Source organism: Triturus cristatus, chromosome 2_2 (assembly GCF_964204655.1).
Source record: "Triturus cristatus chromosome 2_2, aTriCri1.1, whole genome shotgun sequence".
NCBI classification, from domain to species: domain Eukaryota; kingdom Metazoa; phylum Chordata; class Amphibia; order Caudata; family Salamandridae; genus Triturus; species Triturus cristatus.
The window spans coordinates 433,106,579-433,132,752 of NC_140582.1; the positions used below are offsets into that span (position 1 = coordinate 433,106,579).

The 26,174-nt window shown below is 49.9% G+C and overlaps 1 protein-coding gene across 1 annotated transcript in view; it reads right to left on the reverse strand.

Annotated features, from left to right (window-relative positions):
• The window catches only part of LARP1B (La ribonucleoprotein 1B), a 574,280-nt gene that overhangs the window by 255,001 nt on the left and 293,105 nt on the right, over positions 1 to 26,174 (reverse strand). The window lies entirely within an intron of this gene.

Consider the following 26,174-nt stretch of genomic DNA (forward strand, 5'->3'; position numbering starts at 1 on the left):
TAACAAACATTAGCTGTCATTTAATTGGCTTTGCCAATGCTTGTTTTAAAAATGTTTTTGTAACTCTTTATTCACTAAATAAGTAAGTTTATTTATTTATTTTTCCAAACACATACACTAAAATATTCACATAAAACTATATGAAATTGAATTGATGTCTGTGTAAACATTCATGTACTGTGGGTTTGGGCTGCCAATGTAGTAAAAACTAAAATAAAAGTTATTCAAGCTTTCCAGACCAATCAATTATGAGCAACTGCCATAAACCAAGTTTGGTTTGCAATGAGATATAACACTTAGAGGAATGTCTATCTGTCTCCACCTGCTGCAATCATAGCAAACAAGTACTACATATTTAATTTTGTTAGCCTACCAATAAGCTGCTCATTTATTCGTGGAACACAGGGATGCACTGCTTGGTCAATGGCTTGCACAACAAGTGTGGGAAACATAGATTTCAGCAATCTGTAACTTTCACAAAGTAGTGCACAGCAAATACAAATCAGGTAAGATATTGAATCAGTTTTGGCGACACACACCCTCCAACAACGCTACCCTATTACAGACTGAAGAGCGCTTACAGCACTCTATTTTGTATGGGTGCATTATAGTCATAATTGCTGTGTACCCACAATTAAGCATATTGAGTGCAGTGTTTTATTATCATTGACATGTATGGAGTGGAAATCATTTACTCATTTATTGTAGTGGGATGTTATAATATGATCATGTATGTATCATCATGCTTGCGTATACAGAAAGCAGGACAATTTATAACCATATAATGTAATCGTTTGTGTTTCACTTGCCCGATTTCCTAGGCCCAAGACTGTACTTGTTTAGCACCTCCTTGGCTTCTCGAGAAATAAATAATGAAATGCATGTTGTTTTCAAGAAATAGCAGTGTTCTCACCCCACTGCATGTATCGGAATGCCAACTCGTTATTTCAGATGGGAGAAGATACAAGGAATGCTTTGAAGAAAGAAGGAAGCGCGAAGGGAGGATATCTTTTGTGTCTGGCTGTTCTGGAACTCAAGGCCACTGCACCGAACAAAGCTGTCTTAATTAGAAAGTGTGAACCTCCCCATTTAGAAAAAGTTGCAATGGAAAATTTTACCAGGATGAACTAAGAATCAAATTCTTTAAAACATGATGCGCAGCGACAGAGACCCCAGACTTCTGCTAGCTTTCGGAGAGAAAGGAGCATCTTAGACCTTGCTCCTAGCCTTAAGCATCCTAACCCATTTGACGTGAGTACTTCCTAGGAAGTCAAAACGTGCTGACACCTTTGGGATCTGATAGAAAGGCATTAGATGGGAATCTTTTAGCATAGTGTAGGGACAGATTTGTTTTATTTTCTCATGAAAAGAGAGTTGGACTCCGTTTCTATTTTAAGCTGTATCTTACTCTTGGAGTTCACCATTTTATTTCTATTGTGCCGAATCACTTATATTCGTAGAATCGGATCTGTATTGATTTTCCTGTAGGCTGATAAGCCAGGAGCTGAGGGCAGGAATGTGTGTGTCTATCATTCCAAGCCCCGTGCGGCAGGAGGCAAGGGAAAAATCCAAACATACGCTTGAAGCAGTTTATGGTGTAGCAGTAGGAGGAGACCCCTCTTGAGAAGTGAGCACCTAGTGTGGGTGCACAAGGGGCAAGAGCATAAAGGTGGCTTCTGGGAAGGGGATGAGCAGAGGATGGGTTGCATTGAGCATGTCAGAAAGATGAAGGTAATACATTCCATGCGCAGCCAGGGGGTGCAAGTAAGAAGAAAAGGAGCCATCATCCTCCTACCCCTTGTACTCCCATTCCAAAGACCCTCCTCCCTTCTCAGAGCAGTGCCTCAGCCCAAGCCTGAAGAAAAAATGCCGCCACGCCATAGGAGCAGGTGGTCCAGTGCCCCCCAGCAATGCATGATGATGTGATCGGCAAAACTCAAGACCCGGTCCAGGAACAAGTTCAGTTCTTTTTTAGGTCGAGCTTGGGCAGTGCATGCGCCGCGAGGAATGCTGTATTTAGGTATGGAGTTGAAGCTCTGCCCACTCTCCGGCCATATTTTTCATTGGCTTGTGTCATTGTCCACCGTAAACTGTGGCTTTTCATTGGTCAATAGGCTTAGTAGTCCCTCCTTAGTACCGCCCTGTCTCATTTTGTAAGCTCCCACGAGGACATCCCCTGTTATGTGTGTTGTTACTCTGTATGCTTTAATTACAGCCTCCGAGCACTATTTTCTCAAATAGCTTTGTCCTGCCTGCTGTTGCAGGCAGGACACGCTCTCTCCTAACTTTAAAAATATTATAGCATGAGTGCCAAATGCTTTAGCAATGCAATAGATCTTGCATTTGCAAGAGTTTAAGCTATTGGCATTGTAAATGACAATTCCTTTTATCTTTTTTTTAAAAAACAACACATAAATAAAAGGCATTGTCATTTACAATGCCAATAGCTCAAACTGTCGTAAATGTGAGACCTATTGCATTGCATTGCTTGTTTTTCACATAGAGTGGGGAGTAGTCAGTCACTTGCACGGGCTGCATAGCATTCGCAGCCCAATACTGTGAGAGAGACCAACAGGCCCACAGTGTATGGTGTAAATCAACATCAGGCACTCGACATCAGGGCAGGTAGCATTCGTCCAAGAGAAACATTTATTATTCTTTGCAGGGGTCAGGTAAGCTCTATGAAAAATAAAGAAATGTATGAGTTTTAACCTAGAATTCCATAAGACTGCAGCAGGATAAGCCAGCACCCTGTCCCATTCCCCGTCAGGAAGGGGTCATCCTATTACTGCTTCCAATCTCTCATGGAGACCAGCCAAGGATATCTGGCTGTGCTCCAGGACGACTCCTGACAGCCAGCTATCAAGACGGCAGCGACTTCACATGGTATGAAGGTATTGTATGAGAGCATGAGGCTGACGTTTCCCAGATGTGATGTTCCAAGTGGTGCCCAACTCATGGACCAGCTCGTGATATGTTAAGAATTGTCCTTGAGGGAGGTTACACTGTTTGACCAGTTTGTTGAAGGGCATTAAAAAGGTCGCCCAATATTGTCACCCCCACAGTCCATCACCACCCAGGGTTTTATAAGTTGTCAAGGATCTAATTGCTTCCTTAATCTCCCCAACTGAGATAGGGATGTCAAGTTCCCGGCGTGGATCCGGCGTGAAGTGGGGCAGAGGGAGGTTTTGAAAGAAGGCTGTAACAGCTCCGTCAGTTCGTAGGCGGGTATAGACCATGCAGCCTTGCATAATAGTCGGTGAAGACCACATGAGTGCCAGTCTGAAAGTGTGCATATGTGTTATTGTTCAGACGAAGAGAGGATGTGGCAAATGGAGGTATATCCTGGCTGATTAGCCATGCAACAAGGGTGCTAGCCCTACCCGCTTTACATGGGTTTGTGCACCTTGCGCAGCATAACTAACTCCGCGGAGATGGGCATCAAAGCGGCGGTCCCGGGGCACACCATTAGGAGTACCTCCCAGCTGGCATCATCTAAGAAACCGAGGGGCATATTATCGAGCCCATTATCGCTGCTTTAGCGGCCGTTTTCGACCCAAAAAACTGCAATAATTTCATTGCAGTATTACCAAGGACACGCTAACAGGCTTTAGCGCGTGTTTCCTTGTGCTAGCACCCGTTCTACTAATGCCTTGCATCGCTAATGAGATGCAAAGTAGGCGTTCCTCGCATAACTTCCATGGGAATACATCGGCAACGCAGCATCGCGATATTTACAACGATGGCCCGGACCCGCATAGTGACAATTAAAATTGCGCTAAGCCCCCCTTAACGCTGGAATCTAACGTCTGCAAAATTCCTGACTTGGCTATATTATCCTATGAAAGGCGGATTGCCAGGCTAAGTGCACCATGTCGTATTAGCAAGGATTTACCTATCGCTGACTTTTTATCGCTGGATTACATGCGATATTCCCACATTTCCCGCTATCGCTGGATTTATTATCGCCTTATTTATTTATTTTATTAGCGATTAAATCCAGCGATGGCCGGCGATAAGGAAAAGCGCGCTAAACGCCCCCGAGTCTCCTGGCGAAGTAGGGAATCTTTGCTATTCAGGCAGAGAGGTGTGGTCCGATCTAGTCTGGCCCAAATAATTGACCTGGGTGAACGAGGAACTCAGGGAGCCTGAGCAAGCTATTCTATCCAGTTGCATATGTAAATTGTGTGGAAGGGAATAAAAGGAACATACTCACCTGGATGGCACCGACGCCAAATGTCCTCCAAGGACCATCTTTGGAGCCAGTGGGCAAACTGTTTACCGTGCTGCGATGTCAGTGTCTGAAAGGGGTGGGTTGGGGGGGGGGGTAAAGGATCGGTTCAGTTCTGTGTCTAGCACAGAGTTAAATTGCCACTGATTATCCAGGGGACCCTAGCCCTATGATTCAGGGCCCTGGGTCAGTGATTGAAGAAGGAAGTCTGATTGGAATTGAAAGCGTATATGCTGCCAATAACTACCAGCTGGCCGTCTAGGGTAACTTCAAACAACACATACCTGCCCTCCCCATCCAGGATGATGTCACGTGGTTGGAAGCGGACTGCCGTCCTTATCCATATCAGTGTGTCTTGGGCAAATGCTGAGTCAGAATCAGAATCAGAAACAGCTTTATTCGATTTTAAAAACAAAACCATAAAAGCATACATATATAATAATACATTCTTAACAAAAAACAATAAAATTTAAAAAGACAGAGTTCGTACCATTAAAAGATAATCTAATTCATGGAGATCCTAAATCTTAAAATGGTTTTAAGAAACAATGACACAGAGGAGATGAGAAATTCATCATCTAACATTTGCAGTTTGACCAACGCCACTCTGCATTGCCTCAGCCCTAATTTTTTTAAAACGGGTCGAAGCAAACTTTTCCTTGGGTCTGAGTAATATTTACAGAAAAGGATGCAATGGAGAGATGATTGAGCAGAGACCTGATCACAGGGGCAAGGAATAAGATCCTTTGACCAACAATTCATCTCAGGGTAGGTAACTAATCTAAAAAAGACATTTATCCTAAAACGGGTCAGAAGCATTCGAGAATAACAACTAGGGACTAGTTTCAGGTATGGCTGTATACCTTGATTTTGGATAAGTAGCTGGTTAGCCATAACGGAGCTCTTACATTTCTCTAAATGCCAGCGTTTCTCTGTTAGAAAGTGCAGGCAGGATTTCTTGAGCTTCTTTCTTGACAAGTCCGCCATACTTTCTGGAGAGTCAAAGAATTCCGGATGACCCATCTCGATAAAGAAACTTTTAAGGTAATTAAACAAGGAAATTTTCGAGGCCCCATCGACAGTCCTTGATTATATCCCTGTTCAAGCCTGTCTCGATTCCAGACCAGACTTTGTGCCACAACAAAATGGGCTCCAAGTTAATAAGGTCCGAGATATATAGTACACCCAGCTCTTGGTGACAGACATAAGAAGAAGTAGACCTGGGCACTGCCAGTAGGTAGCGAAGGAAGGCATTCTGACAAGTCTGAATGCTCGAGGTATTCACTATCCCCCAGATTCCTGCACCGTACAGTGCTGTAGATACACATTTAGATCTATAAATATCTAGCAGCACTGATACTGGGCGGCCTCCTACCTTGTTTGAAAAATGCTTGACGGCCCCTATAGCTTGTGAAAGTGCTAATTTTCGTGATTCCCCTGCTGCTATCCAAGTGCCCTTTTTGTCGAAGTTAATACCCAAATAAGAAAAGGTGTTGACAGTCATAATTTTTGTGTTGGACAAAAAGGAGTTGCAGTGGAGGTTCTTCTTTTTTGTGCAGCACATGGTAAAAGTTTTGCTTATGTTAATCTTTAGGCCCCTATTACCCATGTATTCTGAAAAATTACTAATCGATCTTTGGAGACCGATTTGAGTCCGAGCCATGATTACAGCATCGTCTGCGTATACAAGAATGGGGATATAGGAGTTGCCAATTTTAGGATAGTCCTGCTTATCTTCCAGAAGGTGAGATGCGGCTGAATTAATATATAAATTAAACAAAAAAGGGGCTAAAATACAGCCTTGTCTCACTCCCTTTCCTATAGGGAATTTGGAAGTGCAATCCCCCTTGTCCCCAAAACGCACCCTGGCACCTGCATCTCGATATAATTCTCTGATGAATATTAAAAGGTTTGGGTCCACTCCCATGTCCTGCATAATTAGCCATAGTTTGTTATGGTTAATACAGTCAAAAGCCGAACTTAAATCCACGAATGTAAGAAATAAGTTCTCTTTTTTGGCCTCGACGTATTTGGCTACTAATAGTGCTAGGTTCAGACCTTGCTCAGTTGTTCCCAGGCCTTCCCTAAAACCATATTGGAACTGGGAGAGAATACCTCTTTCATGAGCCCAAGTTTGCAATTTCTTGAGTATAACTCTCCCCGCGATCTTCATGAATGAGTCAAGTAAGGAGATCGGTCTATAACACTTTGGTATATTGCGATCTCCTTTCTTGAAAATGGGCACCACGATGGCTTCCTGCCAAGTCTGTGGAAAGCCCACTTTTGTAAAGCTGTTAAGAACGTTGGTTAAAAGAGGAGCCCATAACTTATTATTAGCCTTGAATATATCCACGGGTATTCCATCCGGGCCCGGGGCCTTTCCCGCTGGGCTCTTGTCAATGGCTGTCAAGACTTCTTCCAAAGAAAACTCGACATTAATTGGGTAGGGCAATACATCCTGAGATCTTAAATTTAGCCCCCCTTCTATGACTACCTGAGGGTCTTCTTGATAGAGCTCCCGGAAATAGGTCACCCAAGTCTCTTCTGTGATGGCTATTTCAATGGAAGCTGATTCATTATCAGTAAAGAAAGGAGCATTTACAGCTTTCCAAAAAGCAGTATTATTTTTGGAATGGCAAGCTTCCCGTAGGGTGTGCCAAGCATCCTGTTTAATTTGTTTCTTCCTTTTTTTGACTGCCTGTTGGTAAGAAAATCTAGCAGATCTAACTTCATCCATTACCCTGGGAACCCGCTTAAGTTGGGTCATTAAAAGGGCATGGGTCTTGCTACACTCTCTATCAAACCATCTCTTACTTCTATTGGCCCCAGAATGCGAAGGTTTTGTAAGTAATTTTCCAATTTCCTCAGTAATACTAAGGAATGCACCGATCACTTTGGGAAATTCTACATTCTCAGTGAGGCAGATATTAAATTCTACTTTCTTGGAACGAATTAAATTTCCAAGGAAGGTCACTGGTTCCACTTTGTCCCATTTTAAAGTATAACCATTCTTCCTGGCAAGTTCTAATCTATAATTATATAGGTTCTGGACCGTAGAGTCAGTATTACTTTTACCCATCGGAATGGCAAAGGACATACTAAGTGGTAAGTGATCACTCCTTGCTACCTCGCATAATTCAAACGCACAAATGTGGTGAGAGTATCGATTAGATATTAGCAGGAAGTCAATGACTGATTTACAGCCCCTTCCTATAAAGGTAGCATTAAATGGGACTGGTGGGGAACAAAGTTCATTTGCGAAGCCTAAGTCCAGGGAAAAAAGTATGTCATTTAAGTGGTTTCCCAAAAAAGTATGAGAAAAATGTGCTGAGGGAAGACCTTCCCTCTCCCCCAAATCGCATATGTTTTGGTCACTAAATGGACATAAAGTGTAATTAAAATCGCCAAGCCAAATCACACAGATATCTGAGGGTTCATTTTCATCTATATTATTTAGGGTCTCGTGTAGTTCTTTTAAAGTCGAGGCCCATAGGTCTTTTGGGATGTTATTATAGAAATTTATCAAGTTTATGTGTTGTTTACCCCCAAACGTTATGTGCAAAACTTGATAAAAAGCAGAAACTGGTAGGAAGGAGATCTTTGTTTCCATTAAACAATTTGAAACATAAGTGCATAAGCCCCCTTTGTTTCTCCCTCTTAGAGTGTGTATTGCTGGCGTATGATAAGTACGATAACCATTCATATGAATGGGATCTACTGACCAGCATTCCTGGAGGCAGATGATCGAATACTTTGTTAGGAAAGAAGTACAATTTATATCTCCTAGCCTAGAAGACAGGCCTGCAATGTTCCAGGACAAGAATGTAAGAACGGGACCTATATCACCCTCTAGCAAAGAAGGGACAATAGTAATTTCACGGGGGACGTCCCTTTCAGATGTTCCTCTGTTAGGCCGTGTGGAATTATCTAGTATCTCTTCACCCGCGGTGTTTGTGGTGGTAAATTCAAAGTTGTCCCTAGGGGAGTCTAACAATTGTGCGTACCATTGATCAAACAGTGGTATTAATACGTCATCATTTGCAACCTCCCCTACAAAATCAGATACATGAGGATTTAAGGGTAGTCAGTCGACCATATCTAGGCAACTATACCTATTTGTTCTTGGGAAGGACTCCAACCAGCCCTGTTTAGTTGGGACCAGCCCACCTCTTACGGGGTTAATATTAGAATTGCCTCTCCCTACCTGGATCCACATATTGTTATTTGCTTGGTAGGGGTAAAAATAAGCAAGGGGTAATGGAGTAATGCTGGTGTGATGCAGGGAAGGTCGTGCCTGTAGGATGTATTTTACAGCCTGTATGTCGTTAAAATTGACAACAATACAGTCCCCCGATGTATCTTTATTACTTCTGCCCACCCAGCTGACTCTCCGGACAAACAAGATCTTAGCATGGGTACAGGGAGGGAGTGATCGGTTGGTATTGAGCCAATGCATTGTTTTGTTCTTTAGCTCGTGGTATGACTCAGTAATATTTTCTTCAAGACTAGGTACCCCCGTCAATACAACTTCATATGGTGCAGATTCTGGTGGAAGATCTATGGTGGGTAATTTGTAAACATTACCATGGGAGTAATCAGTTCTGTTCACCTTTACATTTATATTCTGTGCCATAACATAGTCAGCTTTTGCATTGACATCAGAAGATTTCTGCGGGGGCATGACTCCTGTGGGTGGGTTTTGAGTGCCGCTGGTATTTGTGATATTTTCAATACAAGCAGCAGCCTCGCCTTTGCCCCGAGATGCTCCTGACAAGGGGGAGGAGGTTTTCTCTTTAGCATTGCTTACAGTGTTAACAAGGGGAGGATGTTCGCAGTGCTCTCTATATGAATCTGTTTTCATCAATTGATTGAGTTCAAGATTTGTTAGAGCAGTTTGTTCTAATTTCTTAAGACGCTCCTCTATCTTAGTAAGTCTATCCAAAATCGGACGGGTTGAATATTCAAAGATTTCCCTTATTTTTAAATAAAAACCATCATCTATTTGCCTGGGTAGATCTGAAGTAGCTTCAGTCAAGGGTAGGTCGACAGCCCCCAGAATATGATTAGGTGGAAGTTTAACACTTTTTGGTTTAGTCGATCTTGGCTGGTACCCCTTTTTCCCACGCGGGGCAGCCTTCTGTTTTTGAGCTCGAGTAGATACACCTTCTGGTTGAATAGTTGCAACATCAGCAAAAATAGATTCAGAGCTGATAGTGCTTCTAGTGCCTTTGACCCTTTTCCTTTCCGAAGTTAAGACCATAGAAGAGTCAGTACTTTCCCCCTCACTAATCGTACAATTAGTTGAAATAGAATTTGTGTTATTGGCCACAGGTGTAACAGTTCGAGCAATTTTCTCTAAAGAAGAACGTTTGGCATTAAGAGGATCCAACGAGAGACGACGCTCTGTCAGATCGATTTCACGTTCTAATAAATTAGTAGCTCTTACGATGAAATTGTCCAAAGTTCCTGCCATGGAGGTGCCAGCAACGGTACTTTTGGTCCTAGGCATTCCTCCCGCAGATTTCATAATGATTGCCTCTATCAATTAAATTAATAACGTGCACGGGGGGTGGCCCAGCCCAGCGCCTCCAGTCTCGAACGGCCTCAAACGGCCCGCTCTTTGCCCAGTCTTCGCCCCGGCTCTCGTCCCGCGCGCGTCCCGCTTATGCGCGGGACTAAACTGTACTCTTAAGAGTGGGGGGCGGAAGAGGAGGAGCCGGGAAGAGGAACCAGCTGCGGTGACCAGCGAGCAGCCTGGTCCTCGCAGTCCCGGCTCGGCGCAGTCCAGGTAGGATTTGGTGCCCCCCAAAGCAGAGAAGCGGTCCTTGTGTCACCCAACAGGTTCCAAGTGCAGTGATCCGTAGAAGTAGAGGGCAGTATCAGACCCACGAGCGGCAAATGCTGAGTCATTTGTGACGAGTGCTTGACCGTGCCAGCCCCTCTGGGGGAGGCCAATCTCAGACTCAACAACATTAGACTTTTGTTAGAATGCAATGTGTGTCTCCTGCGCCTCAGCTCATGTAAGAAGGTAAGAGAACGCTGCAGAGTTCATGCTGGCCATTTTCATGCCTCTTACACTTCATGTGAGGAAGTTGTAATCACTGAGCGGCATCTGCAGTGTATGGAGTGCGAGATCATGCTGTAGTGCCTAGGAGGAAGGAGATGTGCTACAAGGAATAAGTAATGCTCTGCACATTCAGTGAGAGAGTAAAGTATCAAAAACAGCCTGCAGAGAAGTGGGAAATATGAACATAGCAATACAAATGGCAGAGGGAAAATGGCCCTCCATCCAAATGCAAATAATTCTACAAGGTAGTCGATAGCCTAGAAGGGAACAGAGGAACCACTGTAAGTCTGTCTGTTTTTTTGTTTTTTTAACTTTATTTATAGATTTTCGATCATACAAACTGCGGCATACCGCACCAGCCAGGAATGATGCTGAAAATGTGTACAGAGGCAAGTTGTTGCAGATAAACATTCAGGTAAACAGTTGTAAAGTCACAGAGGATGATAATCCGCCAAGTTTTACAAGGTTCTGCAATCTTCATAGTCTCTGCCGATGCGTAGGGCAATCCGGAGGGCAGCAGGCATAAATCAATAAAAAAAGAAGGAGAGCCAAGAATAGAGTAGAAAAAGAGGGGAATATGGTCGTCATGGGAAGAAGGAGGGGAGAGAAGCGGGGAGAGGGGGAGAAGAGAGGCAGGAAGGTGTGTCTCTCAGGTCTGTTTGGAGTGAGGGGCGCACGCCATTGCGCGGGGCAGCCCCTCCCCTGTGTCACGGGCATTCTCATAGACGCCTATGCTTCTGCCGCGGAGGCATGTACGTGGTCAACTGGATATATGCGTACGAAGCTAAGCAGTGATTCCCAGATGTCGTGAGGACGTGCCGGTACAGGCATTAGCTCCCAAAATTCTGACAGTTGGTTGTGACAAAAAGCAGCATCCCACAGCCATTCGTCCCTGTGCGGCTTATGCTTGCGGCCCCAACAGATAGCCATACGCCTTTTAGCCAGTAACAGCATCCTCACTGTCAGTCTTCTGACGTCTGCCGGTAGTTTCTTAACATACCCAATCAGCGGAGAACGCTCCAGTTTGCACCCCAGCATTTCATCCAGCGCATCAAACACACAGTCCCAGTATCTCGCAACTGCCATACATTCCCATGCCAAATGCATAAAGGAGGCCTCAGACACTCCACAACGTATACATCTCGTATCCGTAATCAGCCCGGCTTTGCGCAGCCATACAGGGGTCCTATATAGTCTGTGGAGGTACTTGAAATTAATGAACTTCAATCTATAGTTGGGTGACATATCCCTTGAATGTGTGCAGCAGTAGGCCCATACTCTCTCCTCAAACGGGGCTCCCAAGCTTTCCTCCCATTAACGATGGGCAGGGGGTATGTTAATCGGGGACTCGTGCTGCATGCCGGAATAGAGGCTTGTTATGAGTTTGCGGGGGGAGTGATTGGTCAGGAATGCTTCCAGGATGTGGAAAGTTGGGGGCGCGACTGGGACCGAAGCATATTGTAAGGGCAGTGCCTCCCGCAGCTGGAAGTACATCATTCTGTTGAGGAGGCCGGTGTGTTCGTCTCCAAAGGCGGCATCTAGTCCAATGAAGATGTTATCCGGGAATGCTCTCCCCAGCGTATGCAGTTGGAGTGGGCGCAGTCTCTGACAGACCCCCGCATCCTCCGTGAAAGGCAATGCTGGGTGTCTAGTGAGTGGCACCGATGGTGCAAATAAAGTGTCCAGCTGTGCTCTGCGACGGAGTTGCCACCATGCCCAGACCGGGCAAACTATTGTGTCAATTCCGGACTGCGGGCGGGGCTACGAACGGAACAGCACCATATTCAGCGGCGTTGGGTCTGCTCTGTCACTTTCAGGGGCAATGTGCACCATGAACTGAACCAGATAGATCCAATGGAATCCAAATTGAGCCTGTGTGCAGCTATGATACAGCTCCATGTCTGGTGCTCCCAAGCCACCCTGCTCAAACAGAAGCGTAAGGGTTTCCCAGGTGACCCGGGGTTGCCCACCCGCCCAAGCAAGAGATATCAAATTTGAGCGAAGCCTCTTCTTGAAGGCAGATGTGAAGGGGAGCGGGAGGTTTATAAAAAATATAAAAATTTGGGTAGTATTACCATTTTGGCAATGGCGATTCGGCCAGCCAAAGAGAAGGGAAGAGCTCTCCAGCGGGGTAATTGACTCTCCAGCCAGTCCATGAGCCTGCCATAATTGTATCGCCATAGCTCCTCATGATCCCTGCTGATCCAGATGCCCCGGTACTTTACTGGGGAGTCCGCCCATTTAAGTGGGAATTCTGACTGAAACATGTCCGTGGCAGCAGTGAGTGGAAAAATGACAGATTTCCCCCAATTAATATTAATGCCTGAAAGGCCACCAAATCTGGTGATTTCGCGTATTATGGGGTTCAAGATTTATCCCCGGATGATTGACACATAGAGTAACATCATCCGCATACATGGATTCCAAAATTACCCTGGGTGTAAAATCAAGCCCTCTCCGAGCATGGTGTTGCTGTAGTCTGGCCGCCAGTGGCTCCATGTCTATGGCAAAGAGGAGGGGCGAAAGTGGACACCCCTGCCTTGTGCCGCAAGCCACAGCAATCTGGGGAGAGATCACTCTATTAATCAATAGTCAGGCAGTCGGAGGGGAGGAGCCTAGCGCTTGACCAAGATGGCCGCGTGAGCTTTGAGCTCCCGAGACCCTCGTGCCCTCCGTCGTCTATCCTGTATATAATCCTGTTTGTATGCATGGCATCGTGTAGATGACTTGTCAGGGAGGCGATCGATGCCACCCGAGGTCGAATCGCCCACCGGGAACCGGAGTTATGCATGGCGGAAGATTGAGGCCCATCTCCGAGGGATGCCAGGGGCTCGAGTTGGCAGGATGCCCGACCTCTAATTGAACAACAGCGGCCAGGCGAGGTGTGAACTGCCGGACGGAGGTTCCTATCCTTTCACTTTCACTTTCTCGCCCTTTGTCTGCCCAGCCCAGGGAGTGCTCGCGTCTGCTTTATTATCATTTGGACGCTCTGCATGCCACATTGGCGACCCATCGTAAGACGGAGCACTCCTGCTCTCTCTCGCTGAGAGAGGGCAGTCCTGTTTGACCCGACTTGCTCGAGCCCACCATGTCGGGCAAAGCAGAGGTGGATCGTCCGAAGCCCAAGGCCACCAGGCGGGGAGCCTACACTCAAGCCAATAACATGGACCGCTATGCCCAGCAGAAGGGGTCACCGGGTGCACCGAGCCAGTCCCCGGATACACAGAAGACTGCTTCGCCCTTGGCCCCGGAGCTCTCACTGCAGGATGTCATGGGTGCACTTGACGGGCTGCAGACTTCGATTGGGAGACAGTTTGATGCCCTGGCGCACAAAGTGGATACCATCTTGGTGGATGTGAATCTCATCCGCGCGGATTTGGGCAAAACAAATGAACGGGTCAAATCCCTGGACATCAAGACCACGGGCCTCGCCGATGATGTCTCGGACCTGCAGACCGAGGTCCGTAAGTTGCGGACCGAGCATGATCTCGCAGCCCGTCGGCTGGAGGACTTCGAGAGCCGGGCCAGGCGCAACAACGTGCGCGTTATCGGGGTCCCGGAGTCCTCGGACGAGATTTCAGTGGACCTGCTAGTGGAGGACTTGGTGCTCAATCATCTGCAGCCTAAGGGTCTAGGGAAGTTCTTCGCAGTTGAGCGGGCCCATAGAGTGCCTGGTGGGCGGCCCAAGGTGGGAGCCACACCGAGGCCGATCGTCGCCCGGCTCTTTCATTTTCGAGACCGGGACGCTATCCTGCAGGCCTCGAGGGTAACGGGCCCGGTCCCCTTCCAGAACGCGTCGGTGAATTTCTATCCTGACTTCACCCAGCAGGTACAGAGGCAGCGGCAGGGCTTCCTGGGGGTGAAGAGGAGGCTTCGGGAGAGGGATCTGAAATACGCCATGCTCTTCCCTGCCAGACTACGTGTGGTGTTTGAAGACCGAACATTCTTCTTTGAGTCGCCTGCCATGGCGGATGAATGGCTGGACGCTCTGCCTCGACGACGCACGGAAGAGGACACTGCCGTAGACGGGGACAGTGGCCGGGATGAACAAGGTTGATGTATTCGGAACCGGACTGACTCGGACTGACTTTAGATAATGACTTGCAGTAAACACGGAGGTTGTGGGAGGACGAGGGGAGCTCTTTCCTCCCTTAGGGTACTTTTTGTAGATTTTGGGTTTGGTAGGGCACACTGCAAGTTGGGGGGGCTTTGTAAGCTGCAGCAGGGGTGCAGGGTGGGGGGGGTTTCCGGGATTTTGGGGTTGTTGTTGGGGGGTTTGTTTCAGCAAGGCATAGTGATTATTTCCAGGACTGTTCCATGGGGGCTCTTCGGGTGTGGGGTGGGCCTCTTTACGTTTGGGGATGGGGGGTAGGGGTTTAAGTGTTATAAGCTGGAATGTGAATGGTTTGGGGGATCGCATTAAGCGTGGGATTGTTTTGCAATTCTTGAAACGGTCATTGCCGGATGTCGCCCTGCTGCAGGAGACGCATCTTATAGGTAATACGTGCTATGCCCTGAATAGGAAGGGTTATAAATTCATAGCTCATTCGGGATTCTCCTCTGGGTCCAGGGGTGTGGGCATCCTAGTCAGAGCCTCGCTACCATTTGAGGTGGACTCCACCATTGTTGATGATAGGGGGAGGTTTGTGGCGGTGGCGGGGCGGTGGGAAGGAAGAACTTTGGTTTTAGTTTCGGTTTATGTCCCGCCGGCCCTGCAGGCCTCCACTTTCACAGATCTGGGTAGGGCCCTGCTGGATCTCCCGGGGGGTATGCTTGTAGTGGGAGGTGATTTCAACGCTGTTGGCTCCGGCCTGCTGGATAGATACCCGCCCAGAGACACGGGGGGGGCTCAGAAGTGGCTTCCAGACTTTCTAGATACGCTTGGCCTGATAGACTGCTGGAGGCTCCGGCACCCCACACAGAGCCAATACACTTTCCACTCCGGGGCGCATGGTAGCCTCTCTAGGATTGACTACCTACTCACTCTGGCTGCGCATGCCTCATTGGTGTCTGAGGCCAGGCACATGGCGCGTGGTATATCTGACCATTCGCCGGTGTGGGTCAGGCTGGATCTGGGTCGAGAGGGAGGGGGAAGGGTGGCCCCTATCAACCCTTGGTATTTCCGAGACCCCAAGATGCGCAGCGCGCTGGTAAAGACAGTAGATAATTTTTTCAAGGACAATCAGGGATCCGTGGACTCGGCAGTGTCGCTGTGGGAAGCATTTAAGACCGTGCTGCGAGGGGAAGCCCTCTCCCTTGTAGTGGCTGCCAAGCGGCGGAGAGATGGCGAGGTTTTGCAGATTGAGGAGGAGATCGCGGCTTTGGAGGGAGCGCTGGAGGAGGAGGTTACAGAGGCCTCACTGCATGAGCTGTGCTTGAAGCAATCCGAGTATAAGGACCTGGTGACGAATGCCGCTAAGACCCTTGGTAGGGAACAGCAGGGCCGTCTGTATGATGTTGGTGACAAGGCCGGGAAACTCCTGGCTTGGCTGGACAAAAAAGAACGGGTCAATAGAGTAGTGCCGGAGTTGACGGGAGAGGGGGGAGAGGTGATTGTGGAACCTGAGAGGATTGTGCAGTGTTTCTCGGACTATTTCCGTATGGTTTATGCCTCAGTGTCGGACAGGCCGCCCGAGGACTCGCGTGACCTCCTGCGTGATATTGCATTGCCCTGTCTCTCTGATATAGATAGGGACGATCTAGATGGTGACATAACGGTCGATGAGGTGGCGGGGGCTATCCGCGCGTTAAACTCGGGCAAGGCCTCGGGTCCGAACGGCTTGCCGGTCGACCTGTACAAGCTATTTCCGGATAGGGTTGCCCCTCACCTGCGCGCCATGTTCGTGGAGGCGCGGGGGAGTGGGGCCCTCCCGTTGGATCAGCGACTGGCGACGATTGTGGTTATACACAAAGAGGGCAAACCCCGAGATAAGTGCGCCTCAAATAGGCCTATCTCACTCCTTAACGCAGAGCCGAAAATTCTGGCTAAAATCCTGGCGGCCCGGTTGATTAGGGTACTCGGTGACTTGGTCCATCCGGATCAATCCGGATTCATCCCGCACCGTAACACAGCGTTAAATCTTCGGCGCCTTCATGGTGTAATCGCCAGGGCGGGCACGCTGCGTGAACCAGCTATTGTGGCGTCTCTCGATGCCACGATGGCCTTTGACACGGTGGAATGGGCATATTTGTGGGCCGTGTTGACCAAGTTCGGCTTTGGCCACGGTTTTGTGAGCTGGGTGAGGTTGCTGTATGAGGGTCCTCTTGCGAGTGTGGTGGTAAATGGCCGGGCGTCGACTCCGTTTCAGCTTGGGAGGGGTACTCGGCAAGGTTGTCCCCTGTCGCCATTGTTGTTCGCCCTTGCCCTTGAGCCGCTGGCTGCGTGGATACGCTGGCACCCGGATATACGGGGACTTAGATGGTCGCCTGAGCACGAGGACCGTATATCGCTCTATGCTGATGACATCCTGTTGTATCTTGCCTCACCCAAGAAATCACTTATAGTGGTCTGTGACGTACTCACATCTTTCGGTAGGAACTCGGGTCTCGTTATCAACTGGAGTAAATCGTATTTATATGTTCTTAGTGGCGAGGTTCCACCGATCCCTCGAACTTGTTCGATCCAGGTTGCTCAGCAGGGCTTCGTGTATCTGGGGATCTTTATCTCCATGGATTCTGCCGTGCGATATGAGAGGAACCTGCTCCCCCCCCTAGCGCGCCTGAGGCGGGATATGGAGGGCTGGCGGAGGCTGCCGCTCTCCCTCGTTGGGCGTGCGGCCCTGTTCAAAATGATGTCTCTTCCCCGGTTCCTCTACGCACTGCAGAATACTTTGAATTGGGTACCGGCCAACTACTTTCGGGAGGTCGAAGGCCTCCAACGAGCGTTGCTGTGGGACGGGCGGCCGCGAATAGCTATTGCAAAGTTGACGCTCCCATGGTACGACGGGGGTATTGCGCTTCCAGACATCCGACGGTACTATTGGGCCACCCAGCTGAGTGCGATTAATCATGGGTTTTATGGCCCGGCCCTCAGCCCTGGGTATGCCATGGACAGGTGGTTGCTGCGTGGTGGTAACTATTACAGGGCGTTGTATTCGCGGTCCCTGGACTCGTCCCTCACGGGGCCCACTGGTGTGGCGGTGCGTGTGTGGAAGATGGCAACTGACTCGCTGGGCTGGAAGGATAGGCTCACCCTCGCTACCCCGCTGTTTGAATCTGAGAGATTGGGTAGGCTTTGGCACACAAAAGGCTTTGACAAATGGGACTTGATCGGCATCTCCAGGGTCGGAGATGTCCTGATTAAGGGGAGGGTGAAGTCCTTTGAAGAGTTGCAGAAGGAGTATGAGCTGGGGCCATCTGAGTTTTTCCGCTATATTCAGGTGCGTCACGCCCTCCGATCAGTCCTCATAGAGGGTGAGAAGGTGCCTGAGTCCTCTCCTTTGGAGGACCGGGTCCTTGATGGTCATATGCCCGAGAGCACGATCTCGCTCATCTATAAGAAACTGATCAACGTCCGGGCGGATATGCTTCTGGGGTTGAGGGACCAGTGGTCTAGGGATGGCCTCGAGTTGGATGACGAGGATTGGCAGTCTGCTGTTTCCTCTCCTAAGGAGGTTGCGATCCCGTCGCGTCTGAGGCTGGTGCAGCTTAAAATACTGCATCGAGTGTACGTGACGGGGCCAAGGCTGGTTCACATGGGATTCTCGGAGGACGGCCTATGCAGGAGGGGATGTGGTATGGTGGGTACTTTCCTGCATATCATTTGGGAATGTGGTGTCATCACGGAATTCTGGCGGAGAGTCCATGCAGTGATGGGGGAGGTGACGGGCATTGCTATGCAGCCGGAAGCGCGGTGTTGTCTCCTGAATGTCTGGGGGCCCACTGATCACAATGCGGCGCAGACCCAATGGGTGACTCTGGGTAACATGGTCGCTAAGAGAGATATAGCGCGATTGTGGGGATCCGTGGGCCCCCCCACATTGACCGCGTGGAAAGAAAATATGGACTGGAGTATGCTAAGGGAGAAGACGGTATATTGCGCTAGAGGCCGCCCTCGGAAGTGGCAAGCCATCTGGGGGCGGTGGAACCAATACAGGGGGGGAATTTGTCTCGCCCCTGATCTGGATCCCCCCGAGGAACAGCTTTCCTCCTAACCTTCTTTCCAGCTCAGTATGGTTAATGGACTTCTTTGGCCTCTGCTGTCCCCCTTCTTCCTCTTTTCACGGTACTGTAAATGGTAGATGATTGGGGTCCTGCCTCCCCTGGGGGGCTATCACCATGGGCATTCAGTGTTCTTGCCTTGCTGGGGGTTGTTGTGTGTTTTGTGTTTATTTAAAAAATGGAATCTTTGCACTCCTCCTTCACTGTACTGTGGACGCGTCTCTGTTCCTCTTTACCGAAGCTGCCGAACCTCCGGGTTGTCAGCTGAATAGCTGTGTCCAGACTTTTGAAAATAAAGGTTTTTAAAAAAAAAAAAAATAGTCAGGCAGTCGGGAGGTATAAAGTGATGCTATCTTTTGAAGGAAGTCAGGACTCATGCCCACCCGGGCAAGTAGGGAGAGCAGGTAGGGCCATTCTAGCGTATCGAACGCTTTGGTTGCATCCCAAAAAACGGCGGCTGCGGGGAGGGAGGGATCCACCTCCTGCATCACCGCGAAGAGGGTGCGGAAGTTGTGAGCAGTACTCCTACCCGGGACTAAGCCTTATTGGTCGGGTCTAAGAATCGTGGGAAGCAATGGAAGCAGCCGCGTAGCCAACAATCATTGACAGTGGTCTATAGGAATCACAGAGTTGCGGGTCCTTGTCCGGCTTGAGGATTGTCACTATAAGTGCCTCCCGGAGGGAGGGGAGGAGAACGCCCCACTCAAGCGAGTCCTCATACATGTTGAGGAGGTGAAGTGCAAGAAGCGGTGCATATTTCTTGTAAAAGGGGGCAGTAAATCCATCCAGTCCCGGCACCTTGTATTATGGCATGGCCCGAATTACCCTAATCACCTCTTCCTCTGTATATGGTCCTTCCAGATATTTGTGTTGGGCATCCCTGAGCCATACTAATTCAATTAAATCGAAGAAGGGGAGCAGATCCGGAAGTGCCTCCAACTGTCGAGTGGCGTATAATGAGGAATAGTACCCAATCATTTGGGCCTGAACTGCGTCCTGCCCAATCGCAACCGTATCCTTGTCCGTGCACAGCTCACTTATATAGTCATTCGCCCATGGTTTCTTAAGTAGACCCGCAAGGGTTTTGCCAGCTCGGTCACCTTCACCGTATTGGCGGGTGCGCTTCCCGCCCTAAGTAGTGTGTTTCTCTGTGCGCTGCCTCCTCGAATTCCACTATCTAAGCCTTAACCTGCCCGAGGGTCGAGAGTTGGTTAGTCTAAAAAAATTCTGCTTCGAGTAAGCAGATTTCCTTCTCTAGCCACCGCAAATCGTTCCTCAGCGAGTGCAGAATGCCAATTTGTTTGGCAATGCACTTGCCCCTTATGACGGTTTTGAATGCCTCCCATAGCATTGACGGGGAATTCACAGAACCGGTGTTAGTTTCCAAAAATTCCGTTATGGCGGCCCCAATTTCTTCCCGGAATACCTGGTCCCGCAGGCCACCGACTGGAAGTCTCCAGCTGAAAGCCATGTTCGGCGCGTCCGGTAGAGTGAACTCCAATAGTACTGGAGCGTGATCCAATAGAGTTCGGGCGAGATGGGCTCAATTTCTAACCCAACTGTCTACGTAGAGTGAGATGAGCCAGTAATCAATTCTGGACCAGGTGGGGCCCGCAGTGGAAATGCAAGTTCCCTCTCGACTATGCTGATGTTGGCGTTGCCAGACGTCTATCAAGTCATAGTCTTCTATGAGGGCCTGGAGTTGCACCACTGCTCGGGGGTGTGGTCGACGAGATCCACTCGATCTGTCGCAGTCAGGGTTGTGAACCACATTGAAGCCGCCTGTCTAAATCACCGCCCTGGGGCCTAAGGAGTCTGCTAGCCACCATATCTCGCTGAAGAACTGGGGATCATCGATATTGGGGCCATATACTGATATGAGTCTGAATGGACGGCCTTCAAGAATCTGTGCCACTATTACATATCGCCAAGGGGGTCGCATATTACGGTGCGCGTGTGCCAAGGGAGACCCTTTCTAAAAATAATGGCTGTACCCCTGGCATAGTTGGAGTATGCCGCTATACATTTTTCACCCATCCATCCCGCTCGCAAGCACGAACAGCAGGCTCCCATCAAATTCAGCTCCTGCAAAAAGCAGAGGTCTGCCCCATATCGGTTAAGAAGCGCTGCCACAAGCCGCACCTTTCTGCCATCATTTAAGCCTCGCACATTCCAGGTCACTGCCTTGAGCGAGTGTGTCTTCCTAACAGTTTCAGCCATGCCTACATATCTACGTATCCGTTTGCATCAAGGGGAGGGGGCAATGATCAATAGCTGCGAGCTCAGGACCAGAGAGGGGAAAGAAAAGGAGAAAGAGGGGGAAAACTCATAGAAAGAAAAACATTCCAACCCAGGTAACTCACCCACCAGCCAAACAGCCCACCCTCCACCTACTACCGCCACCCAACCTGGCTGGAGATCTTCTACCCTACCCAAACAAGGCGAAAGGAGGCCAGCAACAAAATGCAATATGGGCTCATCCCAGAGGGTAGCTCCAGGGGGCTCGGCATTGCCCAACATTGGGTGCTGGGTGGCTGGACATAAAGCGCCCATAGGCCGTATAGTTAGACAGTCAGGCGAACCAGCTCAGCACCAGCTGTCCAAGGAGCTCATAGGATCACCGATGCCAGGATGCCCAGGGTATGGGCCAGATCAGGTATGCGTTGGAGTCCCCCCTGTTCGTCGTGGTCCGAGGAGCTCCATCAGGTTTGTTGAGTCAATTTCGTGGAGGGAGTCTTCTGCAATTTGAGCCTTGTCCAGAGGATCCGCCCATCTCGTACGATCGAGGCTATGTGCAAGTTTGGTAGTCGGCTGGAAAGCTGCAGAGAAGGGCATCCTGGGCCCATATCGGGTACACCAGGGAGCATTTTGGAGTCTGGGCGCTGCAGCGGTCTTTAAACTGGTACAAGTTCGCAGAGCCTGGGATTCAACCCAGAGAGTAGCATGAGGGGGTACGGCATCGCACAGTGGTTGATCGTTGGGGTGCTGGATCACAAGCACCCAAAAAGAGCATACAGTCATACAGATGAGTAATCGAGTTCGGCATCTACCTGTCCCGTGTGTGCAATAGAGAACAGTTACAGGAGACACGGAGGAACGTCCAAGCCTTCCGAGCATGTGAACCCCTCGTGACCAGCTAGCCCCGCGGTGCTTCGTCCAGTTTTTCAGTTGTTCTCATTAAGAGGGTCCTCTGCTATCTGCTCTCTGTCTGCAGGGGCTGTTGATCTGAAGCATTTGAGGCTGCGTGCGAAGTTGATGGCAAGCTTGGGGTCCGTGAAAAAAAGAGGTCTTGCCGGAATGAAAAATGCGAAGCTTCGCTGGGTAGAGCAAGGAGTATTTGATTTCCAATTGCTGCAACAATCTTTTAACCGGCACAAACTCTCGGCGGGCAGCTTGGACAGTCAAGGTGAAAGTTGGGAAAAAGGAGATTGAATTGCCCTTGTACCTGGTTTCTTGCAGTTCATTGGCCTTGAGTAGCACGACGTCGCGGTCTCTGTAGTTTAAAAGTTTATCAATAATGGGCCGTGGCACCCGGGGGAAGTCTCAGGCCGAGGGATCTGTGGGCTCACTCCACAATGCACACCGCCGATAGGGCCTCGCCAAACAATTATCGAAGCATGTCTTCCACGTGGTCCTTCACTTGTGTCATCGCCGTGGTCTCAGGTATTCCAGGAATACACAGGTTGTTACATCAGGATCTAGCTTCGAGATCCTCATTCTTATTTCTTATGACCTCCAGCACCTTTTCCATATGTAGCAGTTTCTCGTGGGTCATCGTGCCTTCATCCTCGAGAGGGGAGGTCCGCTGTTCGACCTCCGCGATGCGCTCATCATGGTTTGAGACTTAATCTTTAAGCCAGTCCAGTTGATCTGACATCAAGTCTATTTTCAGATCAATGGCCAACAGAGAGTGCTTCAGGTCTGCGAACATCTCGTGAATATTGGGCTCCGGAATCGATGTGGATGGCTTTCTTGCCACGGCCTGCTCCTCCGCAGGGGGTCCGTCCCCTCAGGGTTTTACGCTGCTCGAATGAGATCTTCGGTTGTCTTGTGTCAGCCTTGCCCATGACGCATCGCCTGGTCGCCTGACCCGGGGCAGCCCCCTCCAAAGCGGGTCCGTCCGCATCGGCCAGTCCAAACACAATCTGGATCGGTGTATATACTTTCAAGGCCTGGGCACCTGGGGGCAGCTCTCACCTTTCCTCAGTGTCTAGGCCCATTAGGGAATGTCACGATTGGTAGTGGTTCAGTAGCTCCCAGCCATTATAGGTGGCGCCGACCGTCGACAGCCATCGCACAACCCGGCGTGTTTTTGGGCCTGAGATCTTGCCCAACTGCCCATGGGCCCAGTCCGCCGCAGCGACCACCCCCCGGCGGGGTCGTCCCGGTCGACGCACAGGGACTAGCGCAAGTTCTCAGCAGCTCCGATGGGGGCCAGCGCCATAGAGGGCGTCACTACAACAGTCCAGGCCCCAGCAGGTTGGGCATATCTTCCTGGATGCCTGCGGCTTCAGAACCAGTTCCTCGGCACTCCATACCAACTCCAAGCGTGCCACCCAACACAGGCTACGGTCGGGACGTTGGATATCGCCCCTGTGGGCCTGGTGTCACAATCACTCTGTGGAGGGTAGTATTGGAGGGGGGTCACCCTCTAAGCTACCGTCCAGATCTGCCCCCGTCGCTGCCGCCACCTTTATTCAGGGCCCTTCCTCGTCCCGACTTGCAGCTCTGCGCCGGGGCGGCACTTCAGAGGGGCAGGTATTCCCTGCAACAGGAATCAGGGGGCCCCGCCCACAGAAGTAGTTTCAGGCCAGACTGCAGCTCAACGGCCGCTCAGGCGCTCCGCGCCATGCAGGCCACCCCAGAGCTGCCGCAGCACCCACCTGGTGACTTCCCAGCCGACTTCCACACACTCTGGTGCACCCCAGCTCACCTCAGCTCCAGTCGGGGTCTCGCTGGTGTTCTCTGCCCTCTTGCGCCACAGAGGCCAAGAGCCTCATAAGCCAATGGGAGTCTGCTAAACAAGGCGGCGGCCACTGCTGATTACCGGCTGCACCGTCCAGAGTCACCGCCAGCCACAGCCGTCACTTCTTACGCCGATAGTGCTGCACAGGGCAGCCGCGCAGGATCCAGGCTCATTCCTGTGGTGCGATTCAGGCCAGAGTCGCCATCTTGTCTCAGCTGACAGCAGGCACGTCTCACTACACCGATTCCACAGCCAGCCCGGTCCTTGTTGGTCAGCCCGGCATCAGCGGCTGCACCAGTTGCAAACAATCACCATTTGTTAATTTTGGGTCTCGATGGTCACCCGAACTGCCCGATAATCTACGGATGGGCAGTCCTGCCTGCAGAGCTTCACTAAGTGGCGGCCATCTTGCAGCCGGCACACAAGCGCCATCCAAGCCTGTTTGGTTTACTGACAAGGATGAAGCACCCAGGAAAAAGCAAAGGTACAGTGAAAGTAGTGGTGCAGGAGAGGGGACCCCAGAAGGGGAGCCACAGCAACGTCACAGCAGGCCAGCAGATCGGCATACACAGCAGCCACCCCAGCCCATCAGCAGGAGGAGTGACCAATTAAAGAGTGTGGGTTTGCCCCCCACAAAGGCAAAAAGAGAGGGAGCAGAGGTGAGGGTGATGAAAGGAAGGAAAAGGGGGAGGAAAAAAATTTGATATAGGAAGGGAACACACCCATCGCCACCACCACTCATCCCCCAACGAGGAATCAAAGGCTGCAAAAACATCACAAGTCATCAGCTGTCTTAGGAGTCACATTGGGGGATTGCCGGTTCCAGCAGTGAGGTGCTATAAATGGAGGAGTCAGTGTCACTGGTGGAGTCCCAGGATGCAGCGGTGCATAGGCAACTGGTGCCACAGAAAGTTGATGCTGTTATCATGGCCGATTGTCATCCATCTGAGCCTCTGAAGGGGCCATGCTGCCAACGGCAGCCAGACCAATACATCAAGTGTCCACACCTATCTCGGCACCATGGCTGGGCCTGTTTTTGCTGACAGGGTAGGCACCCAGAGCTGTTCTGCCCAGTCCAAGGCAGCAGCCGGATCATCAAAGAAGTGTGATTTGTTGGCCGACTCGGAATTTGGCTGGGAACAGAAGCAAGTAGGTGAGGCCCAACTCAGCAGTTTACACTAGAAACCTGTGAAAGACTCATGTTGGCGCTGCCTGCTATGACGTAATCCGAGAAGAGCATTGATGTGTATATCGTCAATTTGTAGTGAAGATAACTGTCAAGCTTCTCTTAACACCTTGTCCCGTTCCTTGTAATGCAACACTCAGAGTACGAGAGGATGAGGTCCAGACCATAGGGGAGGCCTCCTCGCAGGGATCCTGTGTGCCCACCAAAATGTGCCCCTCAGAGCCACAGGGCTCCAGACTCAGAGTGGTCCAGGATCGGAGGGGTGCAACAGCCATCAGGCACCTCGGGTTATGATGCAGTTAGGGGCACGAAGGTCTCAGTCTGTGTCCGCGACCCCCAAGTAGAGCCGCCCCGGTAGGTCACACTCCACTCACCGCGGGTCCAGGCACGGTCATTCAGGGCTCAGGGCCACAGCCAGCAGACATCCAGGCAGCCATGCCTGCCAGGCCAGGCCGCTAACAGCACCCACACTCGGGGGCCACAATTACGCTGAGGCCTGCGGTGTCCTATCACGAGCCGCACAAGCAGGCAGAGTAATCCACCAAACTGCCAAGAGGGGCCGTGGCACCCCCTGCCCCACCCGGGCTCTGCAGGTTATGCAGGTGGTCGCACATGGCCTGGACAGAGCTCTAGAGAGAAGTTTTGCAGGCCCTCAAGCCACGTTAAGCCACATGGAGTAGGTAATCCTCCAGGACGGGGGTCAGACTGGGAGTGTTTCGCTCCTACCATCTTCCCCAGACAGAGGCTCCCCACAGGAGCACAGAACACAGGACTAAGACAGGATAATCCGGCTATGGGAACTGAGCTGAGGTTTCAGGCATTTGCCATCTTTGCCTTCAAAGCCATGCTCCCCAGAAACTTTCAGAGATGGCTGCCTGTGCACACACATACGCACATAAGTGGACAGACATTTTTAAACAGGGGCAAAGCCCATTCAAGGATGGACTCCCATTCATGTGAATGCACTGATAACCATCTTTAAATGGGGTTAAAGACCAGTCAGGAAATGTAAGCCGCTGGCATTTCATGTGCAGTATGCAGCACACAGTGAACAGCGGGAAGGGCCCTGTAACAGTGTATGGTGAACTCTTAGGCACTCTCATTTTTTTTTTTAAAGCAATTATGAATAAAAAACATGCAATGGCCCACAAGTTATGGAGCTGAAGGAGATTACATTCTGTGTGGGTGATGACATTACAATTCAGCAGAATACCATCACTTACAGAAAAAAAAAACAATGACTGAAGTGGGTTGACTTGTTGTCCATTGCTGTATGCTGTTACAGGTGGATGAAAATCTAAATGACACAACAACAGATGACTGCTTGTATGTATGTCTGTCTGTGTATGGTATTTCTTTAGTGTGAACCCAGACAAAGGGCAGCAGAGTGCTGTACATGATCAAAGACAAGCATAAAAACGCTGAGCGATGGGTATGGAAGCTGGGTTGTGAACCGTTAATGCATTGTGATATAGTATTCTCTAAAGAAATGATTCTTCAACTCTTTCCTAAATTGGAGAAGCATTGTGGTGATCCTGATGGATAAAGGGATGTTGTTCCAGAT